The sequence below is a fragment of the Triticum dicoccoides genome, chromosome 6A, assembly GCF_002162155.2.
Source record: "Triticum dicoccoides isolate Atlit2015 ecotype Zavitan chromosome 6A, WEW_v2.0, whole genome shotgun sequence".
Taxonomy (NCBI): Eukaryota; Viridiplantae; Streptophyta; class Magnoliopsida; order Poales; family Poaceae; genus Triticum; species Triticum dicoccoides.
Genome location: NC_041390.1, coordinates 339,485,099 through 339,494,190, shown reverse-complemented (window position 1 = coordinate 339,494,190; position 9,092 = coordinate 339,485,099).

The window sequence follows — 9,092 nt, the reverse complement described above, 5'->3', positions numbered from 1 at the left end:
TCAGTAGGGAATATATGTTTTCTGTGATATGTGTTTTTCTCTAATGTGGTGGCCTTTTTTCGTTTCTTAGGCCGACTAGATTGTGCCTATTGGGGCGTTAAAATTAGATTGCAGGAAGAAACATTCCTTCTGGGCTCGCTCCCACACCAATTGAAACATTCAGTTTGATCAATCGTTACACTGAACAATTCATTCGGTCCGGGAAATCCTAGATTGAATGTCGGGTATATATCGGTGTCCAATTTTTATTAAAAAATAGGAGATTAAGTACAAGAGTCTATGACTTGCTGTGAACAACAAATATAGTTGGAAGTTGGAACTCCACACAACTGCTAATCACAAGATTAGCCACTACAACTATTACGGGCGCAATACAAAGGAGCCTATCATAAACACATTGTCTAGTCGTGTCTCGATCAGCACCAACCACCACGAAGAACAACAACTACATATGAGCTTTCCTTGTCGACGCAATAACCATATTTGATTGCCAAAGAGGAGACATCAAATGAGTAATGGAACTCGGTAAGACCCTAGAAAAGGTATTGTCTTGGGTACTCGGCAGCTGCGTACATAGCCCCCATGGGGATCAACTCAGACCAGCAGCAAGTAGCGGAGAACCACAACACAGAACATCTGAACCATGTCTCCACACACGATGCTCCCAACAGAGTAGCACCGCTATCACTGGTCCAACAATGAAGCAAGGCTTTCACCTAGAGACAATCCAAGTGAAGGGGGAGATGCCAACACACCATAGCAATGCTCCAAGGAGCGAAACGACACCCACGGGCGCCGTCGTTGCAAGCACCAGCCAAAGCTATGCAGGATTTTCATCCAAATCATTGCGCACCTCCCGCCCATCCCATCAGAATACGAGTAATCAGTCCATGATGGGTAACACCGTCGCAGTCATGACACGTCATCGTCATGACCAAATACATGCAGAACACCAACATCTAACACCGAGGAATGTAACCATCTTACATCTCCAACCAAAACCGAGAAGAGCAGCTCCTACGAGCCTCTAACTCTAACGCGGTCAGGGCCGCCAGCACCATGGACAACAACAATATATCATACAATGCCTATGGAAATGCCATTATAGGTAGGTATGGTGTCCGTTTTTAGGAAGGTTATAATGAGGCTTATGTGTGAAAGAGTGTGTCATTCCACAAGATTTGGATGCAACAGCTAAGTTTGCACCATGTCCCGAGGTGAGAGTGGACAATGCACAATAGCGAAGAGGCTAGCAAAATATGGATAGCTGGAAGTGCTTATAATACAAAAACTCAAATTAGTCATAAATGACTCAAATACTTATGGCGAAAGCCTATTAGCCCTTGAAACAAAGCACAACTCGCATGCCCTAGGGAAGAGGTTGGGAGGAGTTAACCATCGCGCACCTTCGATTCAAACAACAGAAGGATATGAATCAAGGATAAGCCATGCTCCAACTTCCTCACATGCCAAAGGCTAACAGTTTCATGAATAGGGATTCACAAACGTTACCATAATATTCCTGTTGGAAATATGACCTAGAGGAAATAATATTTGTATTATTATATTTCCATATTCATAATTAAAGACTTTATATTCTATGTTATAACTGCTATGTACTGGAATATGCGATTCAGTGGAAAACTCATATGCACGTGTGAAATGATAAACGGTAAATAAAAGGTTCCTAGTCTTGCATCTAGGACTAGCTCAAGTGTTGTTGGTGATCACATTTTCTGGATCTTAGGACATCGTCGGGTGTAACGATGATCCTAAAACAACATTTGGATTATGATGTTGGAAGAATGATCATATTGAACTGACGCAAACATTTTTGTTGTGAATTGGATAAATACCGTATGTGTTCAGTTTGTACAACAACATACGTTGTTCCACACGTGGCATGGCCACCCACCCCCTCCCACCCCCTCCCCGGCGATCTCCTCCACTAGCCACCAAATTCTAGTTTCTCTCCACTAAATCTCTCCGGCGTCTTGAGATCTACATGTTCATACCCATCTCCTATGGGTTCCAATGATGGATCCACCCTTGGCTTGGACTTCTCCAAGGGTTTGGTTTTCGCAGACAAGGTTTTTCAATCTACTGGTTTTTCTGTTCACCCTCTTGAGGATTCGGAGATCTTCACCATGGTTGTCTCCTTTGGGCGTCATGTTTTTCGTCTGACTAAGGATTCTGTGGCGGCGGCACTTGAAGCAACACTTGGAGGATCGGCTATTCATCTCATGGTTTTTTTGTCAAGGACAAGGTATTTGGTTTTCAAGTCTCTTGCAAAGCAGTAGCCATGATTATTCTACATCTTAGATCATTTGCATGTGATCATTTCAAATGTTACTTTCATCTTTGGAGTAATGGTGGCCCAAATTGGGGTCGTGAGTTCAAGATCTCGAAATTGGAATGTGATGCTGAATGGGTTCTTGTCAGCCCTTCCAAAAAACATGCTGCTTTGGGTTTGTTGGCCATGCATAAGAGGCCTTCCAAGTCATCTTTCAAATCTGATCATGCGGTCCGCAAGAAAGCTTCATTTGCAGTTTTTCAGAACTACACGGCTTGTCGTGGTTATCGTTTTCCTGCCTCTGAAAATTGCATTCAAACTATTCAAGATGCCGGTTATTCTATCCCTCCTCATGAGAGGGTAGTCATTCGTCCCACTTTGCCGACGAATCTTCGGTGGACGTCGACGAGGCCTTCGATATCTTTTGGCACGGTGCAAGATCTACTATCCTCGGCTGATCGGGTGCCGCCATCCTCGGGCGGGAATCATGGTCCTTTGAATGTGGATGTACATGACCATGTTGGGTCGTCTTCGGTGTGTGCCACGGGCCGGGTGGAGCACGCGTGTCTTGGCCGCTGGAGAGGGCCGAGCAGGAGCACTCTCCTGGGCCTGTTAATATCCCTTCGTCACAGCAAGCACGAGAATTTTTGATAACTTGATCTCTGGTATGGTTGAGGAAGTTCTCACGTGCCAGATTTGTTTGGAAAAGGGACATTTTTCTACTGCCTGCACGTCAAAACTCAAGTGCCTCTCGTGCAGCCGTGTCAGACATGTTAAAAAGGACTGCAACAAATTCGCTCGGATCCTGGGTTGGGTTTGGCAACCAAAACCCGCTAATGTTGCAACTTCCGAGGCCCCCAGCGAGAATATCTCTCTGACGTCGCATTTACTAAACTTGGGCCTCTCTTGCACTTCCGCATTTACTCCCTCGTCTAGTCCCATCAGCCCTGGACCCAAGACTCCTTCATCTCCGCTGTCTGCCACACCTCCTCCATCGATCCACTCACCATCGGCGTCGCCGGAGCGTGAGTGCCCCGCTCCCATGGCCAACTTCCATCTGGATCCTCTGCTATATGTTTCGGCTGGCCACCACATTGTTGACGGTGGCGCGGACCGGGTGCCACGCACATTTGTGACGCCACATACCCCAATTGTGCGCCGCCATGAAGAGTTTATGCTTGCTGAGGTAATGTCGATCCCTCCGCCTGATCAGATAGGTGCTGCTAGGGAAGAAGTTGTGCAGTGGCTTCAAGCGCATGGTGTTTTAGTCAGATCGGCGCAGCCCTGGATTCGTTCTATAGGTCTTTTCGAGCTTCGTGATGCTGTCGTTCGCTTCCATCTGCTCCAACTACCCCCGCAGCCGTTGGGTAATGATCGTTTTGTTCGCTTCATGAAGCATGATGAGGGGGAGTCTTTCAGGGGCGTCCAAGGTTTCCGTCAGGGCCTACTCATGTTCCTGGGCATCCCTTTGGGTATTCACAATACAGATTGCATTAGAGCTGCTGTGAACACGTTTGGCAAGTTCCATCATTGGATTAGTGATGACCCATACCTGGTGCGGTCTCTCGTGTTCGCTTGTTTTCCTGAAGATGTTCTTGTGCCCTGTGATGTTGTCTTCATGGATTATGCGGCCTGGGGTGGCGCGAGGGTTTCTTGGACGGCTCCTTTATACATCTTGGGGGCGAATTTTGCTAAACAGATGCCGCCGGATGAAGATTGGATGCCCATCAATGGCAATCCACATCCGGTTCCTGGGGTTCCATTCCCGGAGATGCCACCCTTCATTCTGCCTCCGTATCCAGCCTTGGGATGGAATGATGTCCCTTCTCCTCCTCCAGAGCCTGCCGTGAATGATGTGCAAGACGACAACTGGGGAAATTGGCATGAGCCAGTGGACCAGCCTGTGCCGCAAGATCGGGAATCTATGGTGATCGATGTCTCTGCTCAGCCCAGTTCTGATGCTGTCCAACATATCCATGATGTGCCTGTTAGTTCTTCTAATGAGGAGCTACCTGAAGCTGATGATATTAATGATGTCAGAAACTGGGCTATTGTGATCTACCAGCCTCCCTTGTTTGTGCCTGAAGTAGAACTACCTGCTGCTGTTCCTTTTGGGCCTCCTCTGCCTCCTGAGATGTTGTGGAGAAGGTCATTTGAAAATCTGCTGCAGGCTCCTGTTGTATTCAATGTTCCTAAACCTGTGGCTATGCAGCCTTTTGAACCTATGGTTCTATCTAAGAGGAGTTGGGACTTGGCCTTTGGTAGCAGTGATTTGCCAATGCTTACCTGGAGGGAGGAGATGCCAGTTAGGCCTGTGGCTAGGGCCTTGTTCTCTGAAGATGTTGCTGACATTCAGCCACCACCCACTGCTGCACCCCCTAAAGCAAGGAGGACTCGCAAGGCGTTGGCGCCAAATCCTATTGTTGAAACCTCTGTTCGAAGATGCACCAGAAGCTCGGCCCAACGTGATGGTTTCAAGCCCACCTTCCAGGAGCTTTCTCTACAGCCCAAGAAGAGGAAGCCCAAAGCAAAGCCTTTCACTGCTGAGATGCCAGATGATCCAGCCCATGAGGAGATCCCTCCAGCTACACATGTTGCTCGTCTGCAAGAAATTGGCAGGGAACTGGAGATTGATGCTAAACTCCTATCTGTGGATGCTCTTATGGGGAATCCACCTCAAGCTGCAGCCACTAATGCAAATGTTTAGTGTTCTCCTTCTTTACTGGGTTTGGCAAGCCCCTAAATTTGCTCTGTTGCTGTCCTTTTGTTGGTCTCTTTATTATGCAAACTTTATTGTAATGATGCTGGGTCAGACTGTTATGTGGCCTTTTGTTCATGTGGCATTAAGTGCTATATGTCTTTTGGACCTCTTCACTTTATGTTATAATGAGTAATCTCTGTAGAAACTGGAATGTTCTGTGCTGGAATGTCAAAGGTTTAAATTCAGAAGCTAGGCAGAGAGTAGTTAGGCAAAAAATTGATGAAAGTCAGTGTGCTGTGGCCTGTTTGCAAGAAACCAAGTGCTCATCTTTTGACTCTAGGTCAATTAAGAGTTTCTGCCCCAAGAGATTTGACAGTTTTGTTTGCTCTCCTGCAATGGGAGCCTCTAGGGGAATTATTGTGGTCTGGAACTCCTCTGTTTTTATTGGATCTTTAATCCAAATTCAGCAGTTTGCTGTAGTTGTTGAGTTTGTTTCCAGATAGAACAATGAAAAATGGACTCTGGTTGCTGTTTATGGACCTTGTCAGGGTGAAGCCAGAGACAATTTTGTATCTTGGCTCTATAATCTAAATATTCCTGTTGGTGAGAATTGGCTACTCTTAGGAGATTTTAATTTCATTATATCCATAGATAACAGGAATTTGCCTGGAGGGGACCTGAATGATATGTTCATCTTTAATGAGATTATTGGGCATTTGGTCCTCCTGGAGTTGCCCATCAAGGGAAGAGCTTTTACTTGGTCTAATATGCAAGATAGCCCACTTCTGGAGCAATTAGACTGGTTTTTTACATCTGTAGATTGGATATCTGTCTATCCTATGACAGAAGTGCTCCCCCTTGCTAGGACTGCCTCTGACCATGTTCCCTGTGTTGTCACAATCAAAACATCTATCCCTAAGTCAAATCTTTTTAGGTTTGAGAACTACTGGTTGGAGTTGGAAGGATTTATGGATTGTGTTGCTAAGTCTTGGAATATCCCTTCTAGGAAGGACCACATAACTGCTAAAATTGCTGATAGATTCAAGTATCTGAGAATGTGCCTTAAAAATGGCAAATGAATGTCTCAAAGTTGAAGCTCCTCATTGCCAAATGTAACCATGTTATTTTGCTCCTGGATGACTTGGAAGAGTGGAGGCCTCTGTTTGTTCAGGAGCTTAATTTCAGGAAGATTGTCAAAGTGCACCTGGAGAAATTGCTTCATTTGCAGTTCCTCTATTGGAAGAAAAGGTGTACTGTTAGATACATTAAGGTGGGAGGGGAAAATACAAAGTTTTTCCATGCCATGGCCACTGAAAGGCACAGGAGAAATTCTATTGCAAGCCTCAAATTGCCTGATGGCACTATTGTCAATGATCATGCTCAAATGGAAGGAATCATCTGGAATTGTTTTAAAAACAGAATGGGCACATCTAGGGGTATTGTCATGGGGTTTGACCTCTCTTCTCTCCTCACCCCTGTGGCTGGCCTAGACATTCTCACCAAGCCTTTTGAAAAAGATGAAATGGACAAGGTAGTTCAGCATATGCTTGTGGATAAAGCCCCTGGCCCTGATGGTTTCAATGGCCTTTTCTTCAAAAAGTGTTGGCATCTTATTTCTAAGGACTTTATCAGTTGGCACAGGAATTCTATGAGGGTACTGCAACCCTGGATAATATTAATGATTCTTACATTACTCTTGTACCTAAAAAGCTTTCACCTGAAGAGATTGGAGATTATAGGCCTATCTCCCTAACTAGTATGGGCCTGAAATTTCTCTCTAAAATGAAAGCTAATAGGCTCCAAGAGTTGATTCTTCAGTGCATCCACAAGAACCAATATGGCTTTATTAAGAGCAGAACAATTCAAGATTGTATTGGCTGGACTTTTGAGTATTTGCATCAGTGTCATCAATCTAAAAGGCCAATTGTAATTTTTAAGTTGGACTTTGAAAAGGCTTTTGACTCTTTGGAACATGAAGCTCTTTTTCAGATCCTTAGGCACAAAGGATTTAATGAGAAATGGATTCTCTGGATGAGGCAGCTGCTGTCCACCGGCACTTCTTCAGTTCTTCTTAATGGAGTTCCTGGGAGAAAATTTGTTTGTAAAAAGGGAGTCAGGCAGGGTGACCCTGTTTCTCCTCTCCTTTTTGTTATTGTTGCTGACCTGTTGCAATCTGTCATCAATGACATGTTTAGAAGAGGAATTCTTCATCTGCCTATCCCCTGTCATGATCTGGATTACCCAGTGATACAATATGTTGATGATACTCTAATCATTTTGCCTGCTGACATGACTCAACTTCTGGCCTTGAAAGATATGCTCCAAGTGTTTGCTCAGTCCACTGGCCTTGATGTTAACTATCACAAATCTTTCCTCATCCCTATAAATGTTGACCCTATTGTCATGAGTGATCTTGCTGTTGCTTTTGGTTGTCATATAGGAAAGATGCCCTTCACCTATCTTGGGCTGCCAGTGGGAACCACAAGGCCCAAAATGGTGGACTTTATGCCCCTAGTAGACTGTATGGAAATAAGAATGACTGCTAGTTCTTCTTTTCTTAACCAAGGGGAGAGACTGCAATTCCTGAACTCTGCTCTGTCCTCAATGCCTATCTTCTTCATGGGTAGTTTGGCTGTTCCAGCAGGCATACTCAAACAGTTAGAGAGAATTCAGAGGCAATGTTTGTGGAGGAAGAATAGAGATGAACCTGCCCCCTCCCTTGCAGCTTGGGAGCTTATTTGTAGGCCAAAAAAGGGGTGGTCTTGGTATTCTCAATCTAGGGGTACAAAATGTTGCCTTGCTTCTCAAACATGTCGGTAATTTCCTCAATAAAAAGGATATTCCCTGGGTTTCTCTCATTTGGAATTCCTACTACCATCATAGGGTGCCTCACGGAACATCTGCATGTGGCTCTTTTTGGTGGAAGGATATTTACAAGGTTATGATCAATTTTAGGGAGTGCTCATGGGTTGAGGTTAATGATGGTGACACTGCTCTGTTTTGGTCAGATAACTGGAATATTGGTGTTGAGGTCTCTCCACTGCAATCAAGGTTTCCTAGGATTTTTTCTTATGTTAAGGACCCTTGGATTACAGTTAAGGAATTCTTCGGTTCCCAGGATATTGTTCAGCATTTTCATCTCCCCTGTCTGCTCAGGCATTTGGGGAGCTGGGCATGATTCAGTCTATGATGGGCTCTCATGGCAGAGTACCTGACTCTAAGGATGTGTGGTTTTGGCAAAACTCATCCAAGTAGTTTAGACCCAAGATGTTTTACTCCCACACATTTCTTTCTGAAACCTTCAACCCCCTGCTTTGTTGGATATGGAAATCTTCTTGTACTCTCAAGATTAAAGTTTTTGCTTGGATGTTAATCATGGACAGGCTGAATACTAAAGATATGGTTGAACGAAGGCATTGGCACATGGAGGATGGAGCGCATTGCAGGTTCTGCCCCTGTAGGTTCGAGAAACCAGGGATCATCTCTTCTTCAACTGCAATTTCAGTGTCCGTGTCTGAAATTACCTTCAGATTGAATGGCCTGCAGGACACTCTATGTCTGATGTGGTTATTCATGCTAGAAATGATTTTGACAAGCCATTTTTTCAAAAGTGGTGTTCACTGCATGTTGGAACATATGGATCATTCGAAATGCCAAGGTTTTCAGAAATGAGAGGGCTAGTTTTTATAAATGGCGTTCTGCTTTTAGGCATGATATCTCTGTGTTGCAATATAGGATTAAATCTGCCTTCAAGGATGACCTTCTCAAGTGGATCTCCTTCCTCCCCCCTTAATGCTTAGTGTAGTAAGGCTTCCCTGCCTCCTCCTTTTAGATTAGTTTCTCTCTGTAGATTACCCCTTGTAATCAGCTCTTGTATCCTATTTCTTTGCTTTAGTAAAGGTTTTGATTTGCTTTGGGGGTTTGCCCCACAGTTTCCAGTCAAAAAAAATAACACGGAGTGTTAACATGTGATGTTGCTTCTTAGACCATGAGTGTATGGTAGTCACTTCTTATCATATGGTGGGCTTTGTGGTTGCTCAAACGTCACCTGTAACACGGTGATTGATGACCCCCAAGTATAGGGGATCAATCGTAGTC